The 8,874-nt window shown below is 29.9% G+C and overlaps 1 long non-coding RNA gene across 1 annotated transcript in view; it reads left to right on the top strand.

Moving 5' to 3' along the window:
- Positions 1-8,378, top strand: part of LOC139426913 (uncharacterized) — a 236,144-nt gene extending 227,766 nt beyond the window's left edge. The window contains exon 4 of the long non-coding RNA XR_011638034.1: positions 8,269-8,378. This is a non-coding gene — a long non-coding RNA (uncharacterized lncRNA). The remainder of the gene's footprint in view (positions 1-8,268) is intronic.
- Positions 8,379-8,874: the final 496 nt, after the last annotated feature.

The raw sequence follows: 8,874 nt of genomic DNA, 5'->3' as shown, positions 1-8,874 counted from the left end.
TGATTACAAGTAATTGATTACTGTAATCAAAATTGTAATCATGATTACAGCTGTAATCAAAATTTTTTGAAAGTTGTAATCACGATTACAAGTAATTGATTACTTGTAATCGTGATTACAAGTAATTGATTACATAGCTGTAATTATCTGTAATCAATTACAGTTGTAATCGATTACTGTAATCAACGGCCAACTCTGGTGTATACTATATTTACAAAATAAAAACAGATTAAGTCAATCGAAAACTTTAGAACTAGAGGGATCTTAGTGCCAAATCACAATACAAGTTACAGTGGTTTCCCAAATGTTGCATAAAAAAATTATAAACATTTTATTAGCAGTCGAAATTTCGACCTCTTTTCGACTTGACCCTTTTAGGGCGTGAAAAGTATACTAACCAAGAACTTCATCAATTTTTAAATGTCATTGAGAAGCAATTTTCTTATCTATGATCTGTGCGGGCACCAGATTATAACTCCAGAAAAATTAAATGAAGAAGGTCATAAATGTGGGTAACAATAAAGGTTAGTGTGAGGTCAGGAAAAGAGGCCTACATTGCTAAGCAATTGTCGCTTATGCATAGTGAGTTTGTTCATTTTATCACTGCTCATAAAGTTTACTAGCAGTTACAAGTACGGAATGTATGGGCACCTTATAGCCTGGTCGGTAGAACGTTTGATTCGTGTTCGTGAGAATGTGAATTTGAATCCAGTCGGCCGAAAAATCACAGTGTATTTATTGGTGACTGGTGCACGTTAAATCTGTCGGGGTCACAACGTTTTCCTAGTTCCCATTACAAATCAATACCTCTGTGGGTACTGAATTGGAAATTGGCCGTTCTCTGGTTCAGGTCAATATTTCGATCTGTTGATGAATGAATGAAATATGATTGAATCCTCCTTGTAAAACTGGCTTTGATGTGTGTGTGGTTGAAGTCACATTCTTAGCCATAGATGGCGCCACTGATAAAACGCACACTCTGCTTTAAGAATTTGCTTGATTCCCAGGCAGGCTTGCTGGTATTGGTAAGTGGCAGAAGTAACAACAACAACGGAATTTGTAAGTTCGGTCATTTATATGTTCAGAAATTCAAGTTTATGTCCGATTCTTTAGAATAGGTAAAATTTTGAAAACCGCAGCAACCTTCCTAAAAAATAAATGATCTTGAAAATCAAATTAATTTTAGGTAATAAGTTAAATTAATTTCTTTGTGAGTCTAAATATGAAAAATATTTTAATATATCATTTCTGGAAGAAATATGGCCTTTTAAACGAACTCAAAGTTAAAAAGAAAGTAATAAAATAAAAATTTTACAGCCACCTTTTTCAAGTCGAATTATAAAATAAAAAAAAATAATAATAATTCCTGGTAAATGTAGGGAAAATTTTTTTTCCTGGTAATATATGTAGGACTCATCACTTACTTAGAAAACTTTTATTACCACCGAAATTACCTCCCACGGTTTTTTTCAAAATAATGACGTTTTCTGTTGTAAGTCTGACAAAACTATTTATGCCTTCTTAGTTAACTTAAAAAACGTATTTTAGTAAATTTTCATTTTATTCATTTGTTTTCATTTTAGTTTTGTGTCTGTTTAAATCGATAAATGGTCATAATTTAGATAAGCAATAACATTTATTTAGAAAAAAATTTGCGCTAATTTCAGCATGGAGTAATTTGGACGGTGATACATATACTTTATCTTCTTTAACTCCACCCCGAAGCTGCCCAAGAAGCAATTAAACTAAACTCTTCCAATAATCAGCAATCAGTTGCAAAATAAATTTTTTTAACAAATGAAAAGAAAAACATTGAAGATATAATAATTAAAATAACACAAAAGCAGGCATCTACTATCTCCAACACAACTGTTCTCTATAAGAACTTCAACTGTTATGTTTCTAGTTCTTCGTTGGTCGAGAGTAACGTCACCTGGCTGTGGAAACTTATACTGATATCCAGTGCAAATTTGCTCACTCTAGGTAATCTGAAAGTGAGCAATATTTCGATATACGATAAACTCCGGTTGGTGATAAGATGCCGATTCTGATTGTATATCAGTCAGGAAATAATTAATATTTGTCTGGTCATACAATGCTAAGTTCCAATTAAGTATTTAAGCACTCTAACTAGTCAGAAAAGTGATCAAAATTCAGATAGGAGGTAGATTCTTTTTGGCAATAATATGGTGATAAACATGATAAACAACAGAAAATTTATAAAAAATATTAAAACTTGCATTGTCGTAGGGCACTGAGCTACAGTAGAGGTTTGAGTGCTGCAACAAATCAAAAAGTGTTCTAACTTTCAATCACAATATTCCACCCACACGCACGCGAAATTAAATTAATCAACTCTAAAACTAAAGTTGCAGCTTTTTACAGTCAAAGTGACCTTGAACAAATGAAACCTCATTTCACTTTTCATCCTTTATTATGAAACGAAAAAGATTAACGAAACGAAACGAAAAAGATTAACGAAAAGATAAAAAGATTAAAGAAACGAAAAGATCGTTATTAGTTAATTTCGAGATAAGTTAAAAATTTTAGTTTTTAATCACTATCTTGAATATTTAAATAAACTCGAAACATACATTGGAATAGATTTTTGATTAATAATTACATTTTTTAAACCTCTCCCACACTATCGACGAATTATGTTCAAATTTAAGTGAAAGGATGTCAACTAGATTCATTATTGTCTTTTCTTGATAGCGTTTAAGAAATGAAAACTTACTTAGTTTACTATGAACTAAGTAAGAAAATTATGCGATATTGGATTATCAGGCTATAATAACGATTTTTAATGCAATTTTGTTAATGAAATAATGATATATTTATTCATTATTTTAGTGGAAACAGCTAGTCAATTTCTTTTTTCCCCTGTCAATTAAATTTGCTTAAAATTATACATTATTTTCACAGTTTGTTTGTAAGCTATAGACAATTCCAATAAAAATTTATCTAAGCTGTGTGTTTGATTTGCTATATACTACAATATTGCTATTCTTCCTTCTGCAAAAAAGAACAAAGATATGTTTTTAGTAAATTATTATAAAGGAAATAGTTGTTTAATTAATTTGAACGAAAATTTGTGCAGAAATGCAATATCTAAAATGTTAGTGTTCGAAAATGCACAGCTCTACAGAATAAAAATCTCAGAATAGAAATCTCTAATAAATGTTCTCCTACAAATTTCTCCAAAAGAATTATTTTTTCAATTAAAATTCCAAAACGCTGAGTTTCCGAATATTCTTTTAAATTTTATTACCTCTTCCTTTTTCTCTTTTGATACTAAAAAGTCTAAATTTTTTATGGCTTCAAACAATATAAACGCAACATTCAACCTCCAATTCTGGCATTTTTAACCAATGTTTTTATAGTTTTGGCTATATTAAGCCACTTCTTGAACTGTTATTCTACAAATTTTTAAAACGGGAATTAATTAATCATATTGTTGTGTTTTTATATTATATTATACTAGTTATATTATATTTAGCTTCAAAATTTTGTTTAATTTGCTCTAACTGAATAAGATGTGTGTGCAATCCATTACTTTTTTATGTATATGTAAAAATTATAAGTACAGTAGTTATTGCATTCAAAATTTTATTTTTGCAATAAAAAACCTTTTTCTAACTTTTATAATACTATAAAGAACAAAATTAAGCAGTCAATAAAATGTTTCATTTTTGGTCCGTTTTTTTTAAATATGTCACTGTTAAAACGTACTGTTAATTACATTATATGTTTTATTACGCAATTTGACGTCATTTTAGAACATACGTGATATAGGACTTTTCAAGAACTGATAAGACATTTTATAAACTATAATTTAATACTTTTAAATTTCATTTAAACAAATAAGCTTTGCAGTGATGTATTCTTTAAAGACAATGTAATTCCTACTACTTAATAACTTCTACTTTTAATCCCATTATAAGTTTAATTAAACGATTTACTAACTGTATTTACACCATAACATTTTTAGAACAAATCCTATAAAAAGAAATCACGTTTATTTACATCTTACGATTATATACTTTCAAGATTCTTTAAAACTAATTAGCTCCACAGAGAAGTATCGTTTAAAAACAGTATAATTCCAAAGTTCGTTTACTTAATACGTTTCTTTTGAATTTTAATAACTATATTACACGTTTAATAACTCCATATACGATGTATAACTACGCCTTAACGAAATACAGCGAACATAAATTTAATTAAGTTTATCCTTTCAAAACTTCTTAAAGCAAATAGGTTTCAGTTCTATAGAAGATGCATTGTTTAAAGACAATGCATAATTCTAAAATTTTTCTTACTAATGATTTTCTTCAACTTTTAACCACATTGCATGTTTAATTAGGACAAAGTCGCGGCGGAAGTTGTGACAAAATAAACCATCGCCTTTAGGACGCATTATCAGCCTTACCGAACTTATTCTTTGGCGTAGAAATATTTCTCGCTAATGAGTATTTTTCGTCGCCAATAATCGCTGAGTATTATTATCCTGTCAATATTTTCCTTTCATGACTGAGATATAATAGGTAGAAAGAAAGTTTGTAAAATAAATAGTTCAAATTATTTCAAAACACTAATGAGAATATATTTGAAGAATATAAATAAAATCTTAAATTCTGTTTGGGCTAGACAAATCGTGACAAACTTCCTAAATGATTTTAGTTGTTTGAACAGATTAATAAAAAAAAACATGTTAAGTTAGATTTTTATGCATTTGAGAATTTCAGCTTTAGAATAAATGTATACAGAAATTGGGATATTACAGATGTATTACAGATGTATTAATAGATGTATACAGAGATTGAGAAGTTGTTTAAGAATAATTGGTAGACAACTTCTAAAATAAATTGATTTTAATTGTTTGAAGAGAAAAGTAAAACATGTTAAGATCATTTTTATGAATGAAAGATAATTTCAGCTTTAGAATAGATGCACAGAGAAATAAAAAAAAACATTTGAAGAAGGCATAGGTAATTGATTGACTATTTTTTAAATTAATGGATTTTAGTTTTTTGGAGAGTTTGAAGTAACATGTTAAGTTAAGAGTATATAGAGAAGTGGTTTTAAAACATCGTTCTGTCATTGAAAACTGCTAGAAATTGGAAACTATGAATAATTGAATTGAATGAGTTATTCTGCTCTGGGACAGCTTTTGAAAAATGAATGAACTCACTTCATTCACTCACTGACATTCATGTTGTCGCTTTGATTTGAAATATTCGTTAAATATCTTTTCTTATTGACAAACGTCAATATTCTATACGCACTGATTTTTTCCATGGTAAATAAATTAATATTTTTCAAGTAACTATTTTTTATGCAATAGTTATGTATTTTTTGTGTCCTTATAAATTAATATTTATAAGGACATTCGCCAAAACGACTGTATAGGTGGGAAATTTCACCAGATTTCGGACAGTCACAAAAGCGATAATGTAAATGTCAACATTCACCAGATTTCGGACTTTCACAAAGACGATTGTATAAAAGTCAGCATCAGATTTCGGACATTCACGAAACAACTATATAAATGTCAGCATCAGATTTCGGACATTCACAAAAGCTACTAGAAAAATGTTAACATTCTCCAGATTTTGGACATTAACCAAAGTGACTACTAACTATCAACATTCGTCAGATTTTGGACATACACAAAAGCGTACGTCTATGTAAATGACAACATCTACCATATTTGGAACATTCAACTATGGGACTATATTAGTGTCAACATTCTACAGAATTTGGGAAAAGTCATCATAACATATACAAGATGTGGCGTAATGACTGCTCTCAATAATAAATCTATAGAATTCTAGTCAAGAGTAGAATTTAGTAAATAAAGGGTATACTTTATCAAAATAGAAATAATCAAACGTTAATGAGGGAAATAGAATGCTAGCCATAAATGGAGTCAATTCAAAGAGGTACACACTTTAGGGTTCATAGGTCAACGTTGAAACAGGGGAAAAAACGATATCGAAATCTGTCGATTCAGAAGTGAGGAGAACGCGTGGAAAACATTAAAACCAGTTGGATTTCTTGATGAAACTTGATGATGATACTAATTATCTCTTTTCAACTATTCATTGTTTTCTTCGGTAATAAAACGGGTTTTGGTATTTTCATTCCCGCTTTTCTCAATAATGATCAATTAAGTTTCGATACCGGTTTTGTTTTTTCTTCGCTTAAATATACATTTTTTTTCTACACTTTTGATCAGGACTCTAAAAATATATATTATTTGCAAGCATTACGGAACTCACTGTATATAAAATATTAAAATTTAAATTATTATCAAGACCCAATACATGTTCACATTATACGTAAAGAAAAGAATATACGTTTTTATAGTAGATTATACGAACGCTTTTTCTAGCGAGGAGAGCCGGCAGTGAGGAACTATAAGTTTTATAGATTTACTTTTACGACTTTCTTGGTTTTTTAAGTTACTTTTATTTAAAATAAAAAGTTCAAAGTGTTAGAGGAATGTATCAAAAACTACCATAAGTTTCCCAGACAAATGTCTTGGCTACAGAGTTTAAAGTTATGGGTGCTATTTTTCCTTTTAAAAAATTTCATTGCCTGAAGCGAAAAAAGATGTTTTTATGTGTCGAAATAAGTTGTAATTTTCTTCTTTTTTTGCTCGCTCTTAGAAGAAAATAGAAATTCAGATAAAACTTAAGAGTTTCATCCGCTTTTTTATGATAATTTAATAAAACTATCTCAAATGTAATGAAAAGTACAAAAAAAATTTCGAATTTCTTCTAAAACTAAATGTGTTTAAATATTGAAGAAAATTTCAAAGAGTTCTTTTTCGTAGATTTTTGTACAGTTAAATAATTTAAACTAGATAGGTTGCAATCATAGTTGAGTACTGTGCACGCTTAGCCTATTATGACGGTGATCGTTTTAAATTAATTAGTTACATAATTATTAATTACAGATAGCATTATTTGACTTTTTGGCTGTTGCAGATACATCTTAATTTGGATGTCATAAAATGATAATTGTCTCGGAGAAATTAATAAGATTGTTTAAGAAAATTTGATTTATTAATTATTGAAAATATCCCTAATTCAAAAATATAAAGAAAAGAAATCCCTAAGAGGGATCAAGATAAAACATTCTCTTACATCGAGAATTTTGGTTAGCTTTTTTGTACTCAACGGTAGGGATTGGGAGTCTCCAAAAAGGCACCCCCCAGTCGCTAAAAATTGGAAATTGAAAGTGAATGAATTTGTTCCCAACAGACAGTTAGGAGCATGGGGAAGAGATCCAAGATTGGCGAATTATCGAAAGATGACCTAGCCAAAAATAAAATCAACCCCCCATAATCCATATTAGGTTTGAAAGTACGCGAATCGTGGACAAGACTGTGAGAATTTTATTTTATATTTTATAAACGTCGTTGAACAGCCGACCCAATTTTTGAGTTTACGACTACTAATATTCAACTCAGTAGCTTTGTCATTTTGAACCCAATCAGGAAGACAAAGGAACTCCTGGATCTAGTATTGGGAGAAATTTGCCTTCATGAAGGACTTTTTGATTGAACTAACCCGCATTTGCGGAGAGGAAAAGCACGAGAACCTCCCACGGTTAGCCTGACGGCAAAAGGACTCTAACCCATGATTCGTCTACCACTGAGGATATTTCATGTCAGCACTGTGGTCGGTGCAAGCCGGATGCGGATTCGTATCGACCAGCCATCGTGGGATTCGAACCCGGTTCACCTCATTGGAAGGCGAACGCTCTATATATAACTGTACAGTATAACTGTGTATAACTGAAAGATATTTGTGGTAAGAAATTAAGAACAAAGAGTTATAAATAGATTTTTGTTTTCGATTAGTGAACTAAGGAGTCTTACATTAGTATTGAAATAAAAATCGAGCCTTTCCATTGATCGATAAGAAAAGAATAAAATATTTTATGTTCACTTTTTATAAAAAATTAACTAATTGACTTAATTTAATTACAATTCGATTAATAATGATTAAAACATAAGTTTAAGAAATGAAACAAATTTTAAAAGCTATGAAATATGTAATGCCTAGTGTGGCATCACATTGCCCTTTCAGTCATTTCATTTATGTAAGAACAGTTAGAAAAAGTGTTTTTCTTCCGAAATATTTTATAGATTTTGTGTATGATGATTTAGAAGAATAACTTCTGCTATTTTAAAATAAATTATGAAGTGGTTCAAATTTAAATGTTTTCTCATTTTTTTCATGCGTTCTCTTTCAGCCTCTCTTATGCAGCCTATCTTTATAATCAATTACTTGGGAGAAACGAAATCTGGAAATTGGCGTGGAGTTGGCGGAAATGTTCATCAAGACTTCATAACATGAATCGCTATTTTTGAAGTTATACTTCTTATGCGACTTCCAACAATGTTGCGTTAAGCGTTTAAAGCTACATTTTTATTGGCCGGGAAATCACGTGGAAGGATCCAGTTTTCCCTCATTCATTTCCATATTGTTTTGGTTCTCACTAGCATAAAAGTATTGCTTTTCCATAAATATTTTTTCAGTTTGATTTGATACACACATAATTTAATAGGATAGTATTTTTTGTTTTCAAATTTAGTGGATAACAATTGTAAAAAATGAGTGAAAACAATCCCATGGACAATGCGACGGATTTAAGGTTATGTCAAGGTACGTCTCTTGNTTCTATAAATATTTTTTTAGTTTGATTTGATACACACGTAATTTAATAGGATAGTATTTTTTATTTTCAAATTTAGTGGATAACAATTGTAAAAAATGAGTGAAAACAATCCCACGGACAATGCGACGGATTTAAGGTTATGTCAAGGTCCGTCTCTTGTGAATATCAATTGATGGTTTC

Source organism: Parasteatoda tepidariorum, chromosome 10 (assembly GCF_043381705.1).
Source record: "Parasteatoda tepidariorum isolate YZ-2023 chromosome 10, CAS_Ptep_4.0, whole genome shotgun sequence".
Taxonomy (NCBI): Eukaryota; Metazoa; Arthropoda; class Arachnida; order Araneae; family Theridiidae; genus Parasteatoda; species Parasteatoda tepidariorum.
This window is presented reverse-complemented; position numbering and strand designations above follow the sequence as displayed.